The following is a 12694-nucleotide window of genomic DNA, read 5'->3' as shown; positions in this document are numbered from 1 at the left end:
ATTCGCACGTGTCCCTTCTTTGCTCCTCAAGCAAACATTTACCACTAATGCTGGCGAGTGACGTCACCAGTGTGATCACAGGACGGCGATCAGAGCTTCAATTGTACTTGCGTATAATTGATCACTGGGAGCCGGCACGCTGCAGCTTCTTAACAGCTGGCACAGAGAATGGCCACACTCACAGTCCAGAGGGCATCCCGACTGCGTCCCCTGACGGCGGTGCCGGGGGCGCATGCCCCGGCTGCTGCACCCCCTAGGTTCACCTCTGGATAGCTATACATCAATACTAAGAGATGGATGGACAGTGAGCTATAGATTAGTACTAAGAGATTGATGATAAGATCGCTGTATATCAATATTAATAGATGGGTGATGGATGGGGAGATGGCTATACTTCAGTACTAAGGGATGGATGATGGCTGGCCAGATAGCTATACATCAATACTGAGATGGATGATAGTTATACATGAGTAGTAAGAAAGGGAATGGATATGCAGATTGCTATATAATCAACACTACGAAATGGGTGATGAATAGGCAGATGGCTGTATATCAATACTAAGAGATTGATGGGGAGATAGCTATACATCAATACGAATAGATTGATGGGGAGATAGCTATACATCAATACTAATATGGGTGATGGATGGGCAGATAGCTATATATCAACACTACGAAATGAATGATGGATAGGCAGATGGCTGTACATCAGTACTAAGAGATGGATGATGGATAGGGAGATGGCTATACATCTGTACTAAGAGATGGATGATGACTATACATGAGTAGTAAGAGTTGTATTATGGATATGCTGATAGCTATACATCAGTGCTAAGATATGGGTGATATGGGTGATAGATGTGCAGATAGACATAAATCAATACTGGGAGATGGATGGGGAGATATCTATACATCAGTACAAAGAAAATTGATGATGAATGGGGAGACAGCTGTACAGCAGTACTAAGAGATGGATGATGGATGGAGAGATCGCTATACAACAATACTAAGATGGATGATGGATGGGGAGATGGCTATGCATCAGTACTAAGATGGATGATGACTATACATGAGCAGTAAGAGTTGTATTATGGATATGCTGATAGCTATACATCAATGCTAAGATATGGGTGATAGGTGTGCAGATAGACATAAATCAATACTAAGAGATGGGAGATGGATGGGGAGATATCTATACATCAGTACAAAGAAAATTGATGATGAATGGGGAGACAGCTGTACATCAGTACTAAGAGATGGATGATGGATGGGGAGATCGCTATACATCAATGCTAAAAGATGGTTGATGGATTGGAAGATGACTATACATCAGTACTAAGAGATGATTGAAGGATGGGGAGATAGTTATACATCCGTACTAAGAGAATGGATGGGGAGATATCTATACATCAGTATGAAGAGAATTGATGGGGAGATAGCTATATATCAGTATGAAGAGAATGGATGATGGATGGGGAGATAGCTGTACATCAGTACTAAGAGATGGATGGGGAGATGGCTATACATCAGTACTAAGAGATGGATGATGTATGGGGAGATGGCTATACATCAGTACTAAGGCTAGTTTCACACTAGAGTTTTGCAAAAATTGAAAGGAACGGATGGCACTCACCAGTTAAAAAACGTCTTTATTCCAATACTTTAAAATATCGGTGTCGGGAGGATGGGAGCAGGAGTGGAATGGACGACAGCCTTTTCGCACTGCAGTGGCGCTTCTACTGGTCACACTAGCGTTTTGCTGGGCTGCAGACTTCCTCCGTGAAGCCCCGCCCACGGCCGCACCTCCGCCGCTCAGCTCCGCCGACGTCTGCATGCGGCCTGCGTACCTATCTTTAACATTTGGTACGCAGGTCGTGCGGATGCCTCCGCATGCGTCGTTTTGACTCGGCAGAGAAAGAAAAATTCCAACCAGCTGCGTTTGACGCGGGTCACCGCATCGTCAAAACGACACATGCGGAGGCATCCACATAGATCTGCACGACCTGCGTACCTAATGTTAAAGATAGGTACACAGGCCGCATGCAGACGTAGGCGGAGCTGAGCGGCTGAGGTGTGGCCGTGGGCGGGACTTCACGGAGGAAGTCCGCAGCCCTCCGCAGCTCAGCTAAACGCTAGTGTGAAACTAGCCTTAGAGATGGATGGGGAGATAGCTATACATCAGTACGAAGAAAATGGTTGATGGATGGGGAGATGGCTATACTTCAGTACTAAGTGATGGATGATGGATGGAGAGATCGCTATACATCAATACTAAGATGGATGATGGATAGGGAGATGGCTATGCATCGGTACGAAGAGAATGGTTGATGGATGGGGAGATAGCTGTACATCAGTACTAAGATGGATGATGGATGATGGATGGGGAGATGGCTATACAGTAGTACTAAGAGATGGATGATGGATGGAGAGATCGCTATACAGCACAGACCAAAAGATTGGACACACCTCATTTAAAGATTTTTCTGTATTTTCATGACTATGAAAATTGTGCATTCACACTGAAGGCATCAAAACTATGAATTAACACATGTGGAATTATACACTTAACAAAAAAGTGTGAAACAACTGAAACTATGTCTTATATTCTAGGTTCTTCAAAGTAGCCACCTTTTGCTTTGATGGCTGCTTTGCACACTCTTAGCATTCTCTTGATGAGCTTCAAGAGGTAGTCACCGGGAATGGTCTTCCAACAATCTTGAAGGAGTTCCCAGAGATGCTTAGCACTTGTTGGCCCTTTTACCTTCACTCTGCGGTCCAGCTTACCACAAACCATCTCGATTGGGTACAGGTCTGGTGACTGTGGAGGCCAGGTCATCTGGCGTAGCACCTCATCACTCTCCTTCTTGGTCAAATAGCCCTTACACAGCCTGGAGGTGTGTTTGGGGTCATTGTCCGGTTGAAAAATAAATGATGGTCCAACTAAACGCAAACCGGATGGAATAGCATGCCGCTGCAAGATGCTGTGGTAGCCATGCTGGTTCAGTATGCCTTCCATTTTGAATAAATCCCCAACAGTGTCACCAGCAAAGCACCCCACACCATCACACCTCCTCCTCCATGCTTCACGGTGGGAACCAGGCATGTAGAGTCCACCTTTTCTGCGTCGCACAAAGACACGGTGGTTGGAACCAAACATCTCAAATTTGGACTCATCAGTCCAAAGCACAGATTTCCACTGGTGTAATGTCCATTCCTTGTGTTCTTTAGCCCAAACAAGTCTCTTCTGCTTGTTGCCTGTCCTTAGCAGTGGTTTCCTAGCAGCTATTTTACCATGAAGGCCTGCTGCACAAAGTCTCCTCTTAACAGTTGTTGTAGAGATGTGTCTGCTGCTAGAACTCTGTGTGGCATTGACCTGGTCTCTAATCTGAGCTGCTGTTAACCTGCGATTTCTGAGGCTGGTGACTCGGATAAACTTATCCTCAGAAGCAGAGGTGACTCTTGGTCTTCCTTTCCTGGGGCGGTCCTCATGTGAGCCAGTTTCTTTGTAGCTCTTGATGGTTTTTGCCGCTGCACTTGGGGACACTTCCAAATTTTTCCCAATTTTTCGGACTGACTGACTGACTTCATTTCTTAAAGTAATGATGGCCACTCGTTTTTCTTTACTTAGCTGCTTTTTTTCTTGCCATTATACAAATTGTAACAGTCTATTCAGTAGGACTATCAGCTGTGTATCCACCAGACTTCTGCACAACACAACTGATGGTCACAACCCCATTTATAAGGCAAGAAACCCCACTTATTAAACCTGACAGGGCACACCTGTGAAGTGAAAACCATTCCCGTTGACTACCTCTTGAAGCTTATCAAGAGAATGCCAAAAGTGTGCAAAGCAGTCATCAAAGCAAAAGGTGGCTACTTTGAAGAACCTAGAATATAAGACATAATTTCAGTTGTTTCACACTTTTTTGTTAAGTATATAATTCCACATGTGTTAATTCATAGTTTTGATGCCTTCAGTGTGAATGTATAATTTTCATAATCATGAAAATACAGAAAAATCTTTAAATGAGAAGGTGTGTCCAAACTTTTTGTCTGTACTGTACATCAATACTAAGAGATGGATGATGGATGGGGAGATGGCTATACATCAGTACTAAGAGATGGATGATGGGTTATTATTATTATTATTTCTATAGCACCATTAATTCCATGGTGCTGTACATGAGAAGGGGTTACATCAAAATACAAATATAACTTGCAGTAAACAAAACTAACAATGACAGACTGACACAGAGGGAAGAGGACCCTGCCCTTGCGGGCTTACATTCTACAGGATTATGGGGAAGGAGACAGTAGGTCGAAGGTTGCAGTAGCTCCGATGGTGTTGAGGTGGCCGTGTGGTCATTACAGGCTGTAAGCTTCTTTGAATAGGTGGGTTTTCAGGTTTCTTTTGAAGGATCCAAATGTGGTGGATAACCGGATGTGTTGGGGCACAGAATTCCAGATGATGGGGGATATTCGGGAGAAGTCTTGGAGGCGATTGGGTGAGGAGCGAATAAGCGTGGAAGAGAGAAGGAGGTCTTGGGAGGACCGGAGATTACGTGAGGGAAGATTATTGAGAGATTAGTTTGGAAATATACTGAAAAGAAAGGTTATGGATGGCTTTGTAGGTCAGTGTTAGTAGTTTAAACTGGATACGCTGGGAAATTGGGAGCCAGTGAAGGGATTTGCAAAGAGGGGAAGCAGGAGTGTAGCGAGGAGAGAGATTAATTAGTCGGGCAGCAGAGTTAAGGACGGACTGGAGGGGTGCGAGAGTGTTAGAAGGTAGGCTACAGAGGAAGATGTTGCAGTAGTCAAGGCGGGAGATGATTAGGGCATGCACAAGCATTTTGGTAGAGTGAGGGTTGAGGAAAGGATGGATTCTGAAAATATTTTTGAGCTGGAGGCTACAGGAGGTGGCGAGAGCTTGGATGTGCGGTTTGAAGGACAGGGCAGAATCCAGGGTTACCCCAAGGCAGCGGATTTTGGGGACAGGGGAAAGTGTGATTTCATTTATTTTGATAGATGGATCAGGTAGGGAAGATATGCGAGATGGAGGAAAGATAATTAGTTCAGATTTGTCCACATTGAGCTTGAGGAAGCGAGAGGAAAAGAAGTAGGATATGGCTGATAGACACTCCGGGATTCTGGAGAGCAGGGAGGTGACATCTGGGCCAGAGAGGTAGATCTGAGTGTCATCAGCATATAGATGGTACTGGAAGCCATGGGACCTTATGAGTTGTCCCAGGCCGAGTGTATAGATTGAAAAGAGTAAGGGCCCAAGGACAGAGCCTTGAGGGACACCAACAGAGAGGGGGCGAGATGAAGAGGTAGTATGGGAGTAGGAAACGCTAAATGTGCTTTTGGTAAGGTATGAGGAGATCTAAGATAGGGCGAGGTCTTTGACCCCAAAGGAAGAGAGGATCTGTAGTAGGAGGCAGTGGTCAACTGTGTTTAAGGCATAGCACAGGTCTAGAAGGAGGAGTATAGAGAATTGTCTGTTAGCTTTGGCTGTAAGTAAAGAATGGTGGGGACGGAAGCCAGATTGTAGGTTGTCGAAGAGAGAGTTAGATGCAAAGTGAGAGGAAAGTTCAGCATGGACGTGATGCTCAAGGAGTTTGGATGCATATGAGAGCAAAGATATGGGGCTATAGCTGGACATAGCGCTTGGGTCAAGGGATGGCTTTTTGAGGGTAGGTGTGATTGTGGCATGTTTGAAAGCAGTGGGGAAGGTACCAGAAGTTAGTGATAGGTTGAAGAGATGAGTTAGGGATGGGATTAGAGTGGTGGTGAGGTTGGGGAGGAGGTGGGATGGGATGGGGTCAAGTGCACAAGTGGTGAGGTGTGATTTGGAGAGAAGATGAGCAAGCTCCCCTTCAGTGATTTTGGAGAGGGAAGTTATGGGGTTTGGGCATTGGTCTGGTATACAAAGGGGTTGTGGTGGCTTGACGACAAAGATTTGCCTTGTTTGGTCCATCTCATGTTTGAAGTGCATGGCAAAGTCCTCGGCAACGATTAGGAAACTTGGAGGGGGCAGTGGTGGGCGGAGGAGGGATTTAAAAGTGTTGAACAAATGTTTGGGGTTGTGGGATAAGGAAGATACCAGGGTTGTGAAGTAGGCCTGTTTAGCAGAGGTGAGTGCTGATTTGAATGCGAGTGTTGCTTGTTGAGTGCAGTGAAATCATCTTGCGAATGTGTTTTCTTCCAATGTCGTTCTGCAATTCTGGATGCTTGCCGAAGCTTTTTAGTGATGTTATTGTGCCAGGATTGTCTATTGGATCGTCGCACTCTGCTATGCATGACAGGGGCGACCATGTCAATAGCTGATGCAAGAGTGGCATTGTAGAAAGCAGTGGCAGTGTCTGTGTCGTGGAGTGAGGATATGGATTCTAGTGGTAGGATAGAGTCAGAGAGTGTGTGGGTGTCTAGGTGTGTGAGGTTCCTGCGTGGGTGCGCATGTTGCTGGACATGGGTGATAGGTGAGGAGGACAGGGATGAGAAAGTGAGTAGATGGTGGTCAGATAGAGCAGTGATTTTCAACCTTTTTTGAGCCGCGGCACACTTTTTATACTTAAAAAATCCCGGGGCACACCACCAACCAAAATGGCACAAAATGACACTAAAACAGTACATATTCTACATATAGTTAATAATATAGATTCTAAATGTATTTATACTCACTCAGTGTGAAACCTGGGCCTGTTTCGATAAACACAAAAGGGATATCCTGGCAGGAATGGTGGAAAGACACACACAAAGCTCTTCCTCAACAGTTCTCAGTCTCTCCCTGTTTTTAGTTTTTATCGCAGTCAAGCTTGAGAAGCCCAGCTCACATAGATATGAGGTTGAAAATGGGAGCAATGTCAAAATAGCTTTGTTGGCCATAATGGGGAACTCCTTGGAGTGGTACTGTGCAGTGTATATATACAGAGGAGAGGTACTGTGCGGTGTATATATACAGGGGAGAGGTACTGTGCTGTGTATATATACAGGGGAGAGGTGCTGTGCAGTGTATATATACAGGAGGAGAGGTACTGTGTGGTATATATACAGGGGAGAGGTACTGTGCGGTGTATATATACAGGAGGAGTGGTACTGTGCAGTGTATATATACAGGGGAGAGGTACTGTGCAGTGTATATATACAGGAGGAGTGGTACTGTGCAGTGTATATATACAGGGGAGAGGTACTGTGCAGTGTATATATACAGGACAGGAGGAGAGGTACTGTGCAGTGTATACAGGGGAGAGGTACTGTGCAGTGTATATATACAGGACAGGAGGAGAGGTACTGTGCAGTGTATATATACAGGACAGGAGGAGTGGTACTGTGCAGTGTATATATACAGGAGGAGAGGTACTGTGCAGTGTATATATACAGGAGGAGTGGTACTGTGCAGTGTATATATACAGGGGAGAGGTACTGTGCAGTGTATATATACAGGACAGGAGGAGAGGTACTGTGCAGTGTATATATACAGGACAGGAGGAGTGGTACTGTGCAGTGTATATATACAGGAGGAGAGGTACTGTGCAGTGTATATATACAGGAGGAGAGGTACTGTGCAGTGTATATATACAGGAGGAGTGGTACTGTGCAGTGTACATATACAGGGGAGAGGTACTGTGCAGTGTATATATACAGGACAGGAGGAGAGGTACTGTGCAGTGTATATATACAGGACAGGAGGAGTGGTACTGTGCAGTGTATATATACAGGAGGAGTGGTACTGTGCAGTGTATATATACAGGACAGGTGAAGTGGTACTGTGCAGTGTATATATACAGGACAGGAGGAGAGGTACTGTGCAGTGTATATATACAGGACAGGAGGAGTGGTACTGTGCAGTGTATATATACAGGAGGAGTGGTACTGTGCAGTGTATATATACAGGACAGGTGAAGTGGTACTGTGCAGTGTATATATACAGGACAGGAGGAGTGGTACTGTGCAGTGTATATATACAGGACAGGAGGAGAGGTACTGTGCAGTGTATATATACAGGACAGGAGGAGTGGTACTGTGCAGTGTATATATACAGGAGGAGTGGTACTGTGCAGTGTATATATACAGGACAGGTGAAGTGGTACTGTGCAGTGTATATATACAGGACAGGAGGAGTGGTACTGTGCAGTGTATATATACAGGACAGGAGGAGAGGTACTGTGCAGTGTATATATACAGGACAGGAGGAGTGGTACTGTGCAGTGTATATATACAGGACAGGTGAAGTGGTACTGTGCAGTGTATATATACAGGACAGGAGGAGTGGTACTGTGCAGTGTATATATACAGGACAGGAGGAGTGGTGCTGTGCAGTGTATATATACAGGACAGGAGGAGTGGTACTGTGCCGTGTATATATACAGGACAGAAGTGGTACTGTGCAGTGTATATACAGGACAGGAAGAGTGGTACTGTGCAGTGTATATATACAGGACAGGAGGAGTATTACTGTGCAGTGTATATATACAGGACAGGAGGAGTGGTACTGTGCAGTGTATATATACAGGACAGGAGGAGTGGTACTGTGCCGTGTATATATACAGGAGGAGTGGTACTGTGCAGTGTATATATACAGGACAGGTGAAGTGGTACTGTGCAGTGTATATATACAGGACAGGAGGAGTGGTACTGTGCAGCGTATATATACAGGAGGAGTGGTACTGTGCAGTGTATATATACAGGACAGGAGGAGTGGTACTGTGCAGTGTATATATACAGGAGGAGTGGTACTGTGCAGTGTATATATACAGGACAGGTGAAGTGGTACTGTGCAGTGTATATATACAGGACAGGAGGAGTGGTACTGTGCAGTGTATATATACAGGACAGGAGGAGTGGTGCTGTGCAGTGTATATATACAGGACAGGTGAAGTGGTACTGTGCAGTGTATATATACAGGACAGGAGGAGTGGTACTGTGCAGTGTATATATACAGGACAGGAGGAGTGGTGCTGTGCAGTGTATATATACAGGACAGGAGTAGTGGTACTGTGCCGTGTATATATACAGGACAGAAGTGGTACTGTGCAGTGTATATACAGGACAGGAAGAGTGGTACTGTGCAGTGTATATATACAGGACAGGAGGAGTATTACTGTGCAGTGTACATATACAGGACAGGAGGAGTGGTACTGTGCTGTGTATATATACAGGACAGGAGGAGTGGTACTGTGCCGTGTATATATACAGGAGGAGAGGTACTGTGCAGTATATATACTTCAACAGCCGCCCAGCCCAGGCCCCCAGCACCTGTCCTGTATATATATTATATACACTGTATCTATACAGGCTGTGCTGGGCTGGGCGGCTGCTGTAGTATATATATGTCAGCTGCAGCCGCCCAGCCCATGGCCGCCCCAGGTCACCCAGAGTAGACTGTCAGAACATACAACGATAATGATAGCATGGCACTCACTCAGGTGCCGGTAGCAGCTCCGGGAATCTGCCTGTGCCTGATAAGTTCAGCACTGCTTGCAGCCAGGAGAGTAGAGCAGGAGAACTCTCCGCCCACAATGTCACGCTGGCTGGCTGTGTCCTTAACCCCTATGTGTGCCTGGCCCTGCACTGACTGAGATGCTTGTGCCAGGCAGCGCAAATTGAAAGGGTAGAAAGGGTTAAAGCATAGTTTGGGGAACTTTCCCCACGGCACACCCGACCATGTGTCCCGGCACACTAGTGTGCCGCGGAACACTGGTTGAAAATCACTGATGATAGAGGGAGAGGGGAGGTTGTGAAGTTAGATAGGGAGCAGAACCGGGTGGACACAAGGTCTAATGTGTGTCCGTCTGTGTGGGTGGCTGAGGAGGACCACCGAGTAAGTCCAAAGGATGAAGTAAGGGACAGGAGTTTGGAGGCTGCTGACTGGTGGATGTCAATGGGAATGTTTAAATCACCCATGATGATGGTGGGAAAGTCAGGAGAGAGAAAGTGAAGCAGACAGGTGAAGAATTGGTCAAAAAAGGCAGTGGTCGGGCCCGGAGGTCGGTATATGACGGCCATTTGGAGGTTGTAGGGGGAGTAGATGCGAACAGTGTGGACTTCAAAAGAAGGGAGGATAAGGGAGGGTATAGGTGGGATTGGGTTAAAGGTACAGTTTGAAGAAAGGAGAAGGCCCACTCCTCCACCATGTTTATTGCCAGGGCGAGGAGTGTGGGTGAAGTGGAGGCCACCGTAACATAGTGCAGCGGGGGAGGCTGTGTCAGAGGGTGTCAGCCATGTTTCGCTGATGCCCAGAAAGAAAAGATTACGAGAGGTAAAGAGGTCGTGAATCACATGGAGTTTATTGCAGATGGAGCGGCATTCCATAGTGATCCAGGGAGAGGGTGCAGGGGGGTGGGCGTCATGGGCACGGATTTGAGGTGGGCAAGATTTCGGGTGTTTATGGTGGGTTGGGAGCGTTAAGAGGGGGTAGTAATGGGAGGTATGAGCTGTGGGGGTCCAGGATTGGGAGATATGTCTCCAGCAGTGAGGAGAAGCAGAGAGAGAGCAGGTGGGAGGAGAGTGGGTGGCTTGTTTTGTGTTTTATTAGGAGAGATCTGAGGTGTAGGAGGAGCTCAGCAGAGGAGGACAGGTGGGGAGGCAAGAGGGAAGGAGAGATTATTACTTGGTTAGAGGGTGCTGGGGTTTGGGGATAGTGAAGGAGGCTGAGGAGTAATGGAGTCAAAACTGTTAGAGCGTATGTCAGCATGATGAGAGTAAGTGTGGTGGAAAGGGAAAGAAGTTTAGTACATTTATTAACAGTGGTTAGTCTTACCTTCTGATCACTTCTGGCTCATTTCTGGCATATTTTTGCTGTCATATTTGCTGTTATCCTTTTAGAGACATCCTTCTAGAGACAGACCACTGTCCAGACAGACCTGTGTCTCTGAATTTATAATAGGCTAAGTGCTCATGAAATAGGCCAGGTGTGATCAGGAGGGAGGGGCAGCAGGAAGACTGGTCACAGACACAGGAGGGGATTAATTAGAAGTCAGAAGGGAAAATGCAAGGGGAAATAGATCCAAATGGAAAGATAAAGCCAACTGTGTATTGGCATCAAGGAATTAAAATGTGAAAACATGCAGGGGAAGGGAAAAAAAAAATGATGGATAGAGAGATCGCTATACATCAATACTAAGAGATGGATGATGGATGGGAAGATGGCTATACATCAATACTAAGAGATGGATGATGGATGGGGAGTTGGCTGTACATCAGTACGAAGAGATGGATGATGAGATAGCTATACATCAGTACTAAGGGTAAGTTCACACTGGGCGTTTTTGTTGCTTTTTTTTCTGCAGCAAAAGCTGATCTTCTTGGCAAGAAAGAAGCTGCGTCAAAAACGCAGGTTTAGGTGCGTTTTTTGTTGCGTATTTGGTGCGGTTTTGGTGCGTTTTTATTTTTCTCTTTGTCCATGTTAATGTCCTTGGATTTTCAGCAGCAAAAACACAGCAAATAATGATACCTGCGTTTTTGCTGCGTTTTTTTCAACACCCATTCAAGTCAATGGGTAAAAAACGCAGCAAAAACACTGAAAGGAGTGACATGCTCTATGTCCAAAAAACGCAGCAAAGCACAAAATACTGATCAAACAAAAAACAAATGTGTATGGATGAGATTTCTGAGATCTCATAGGCTTTGCTGGTACTGTAAAAAGCAGCTGAAAAATTAGCATAAAAAAACGCAGCAAAAACGCCCTGTGTGAACTTACCCTAAGAGATAAGTGATGGATGGGGAGATAGCTGTACATCAATACTAAGAGATGGATGATGGATGGGGAGATAGCTGTACATCAATACTAAGAGATGGATGATGGATGGGTAGATAGCTGTACATCAGTACTAAGCTCTGGCTGGCTCTTGCACTGACTCCCTTCTCATACAGCTCTCTGCACGGAGCAGGAGGGGTGAGATGCAGCTCAGCACTTGTTTGTGTGATCTTCTACAGTAGTCTGGGGCACTTGGAACTTAACAACCAGTGCAGCTAGTGGCGCTGCTCCTGAGGATAGCTCTCGCCCAGGAGCTTCCAGTGACACTCTAAGGGGAGACGGCGCAGGGTGAGGAGCTGTCCTCGGGTTGGCGCGGTAGGCTCGGCTGAGACTTACACCTTTATGACAGTGGACAGACGGGAGCACAGTGTGGTGGGCTGCAGTGGCAGGGGAGGCTTTGTAACTAGAGCTTTTGTCCTTCCTTTGTATTTGGAAGGCCCTGGGTGTCGCTAGGCATGGAGCTGAGAGCACAGGCACTAATCACTGCTTGATCTGTAACAGGGTGACCTGCTGTAATTACCTCTGTGATGAATCCAGGTTGGGACTGGCCCCTGATCCTACACCCCCCCATCCAGTTATCACTGTGTTATCTTTGGTGTTACATAGGACTGCAGGTGACCTCTACTGCATTATCTGTACTCGGTTGCCACTGTTATCTGTGGTGTTCATGGTACAGATAATGTTGATGTCACCTGGAGTCCTATGTAAAATGACAGGAAATGCAGTAAAAACTTAGTACAGATAATGTAATGGATGTCATCTGCAGGTCTAAATGCTGTCACTGTTATTAGTGGTGTTACATAGAACTGCAGATGACATCTTCATTATCTGTACGCAAGAAGCTATCACTGTTTTATTATTCATTTTCTTTATTTGGGGAATGAGGTATGCTACATTTTGGTAAAACTAACGTCTTGTGGCTTAGGCCCCTGATCCTCT

The 12694-nt window shown here is 45.9% G+C and overlaps 1 protein-coding gene across 9 annotated transcripts in view; it reads left to right on the top strand.

Moving 5' to 3' along the window:
• LOC143782273 (synaptonemal complex protein 2-like) overlaps positions 1-12694 on the top strand; it is a 286543-nt gene that overhangs the window by 61385 nt on the left and 212464 nt on the right. The gene's annotated exons all lie outside the window — the stretch shown is intronic.

The sequence above is a fragment of the Ranitomeya variabilis genome, chromosome 6 (genome assembly GCF_051348905.1).
Source record: "Ranitomeya variabilis isolate aRanVar5 chromosome 6, aRanVar5.hap1, whole genome shotgun sequence".
NCBI lineage: Eukaryota > Metazoa > Chordata > Amphibia > Anura > Dendrobatidae > Ranitomeya > Ranitomeya variabilis.
Note: the sequence above shows the minus strand (reverse complement) of the source record. Positions and strands in the feature narration are given on the sequence as shown.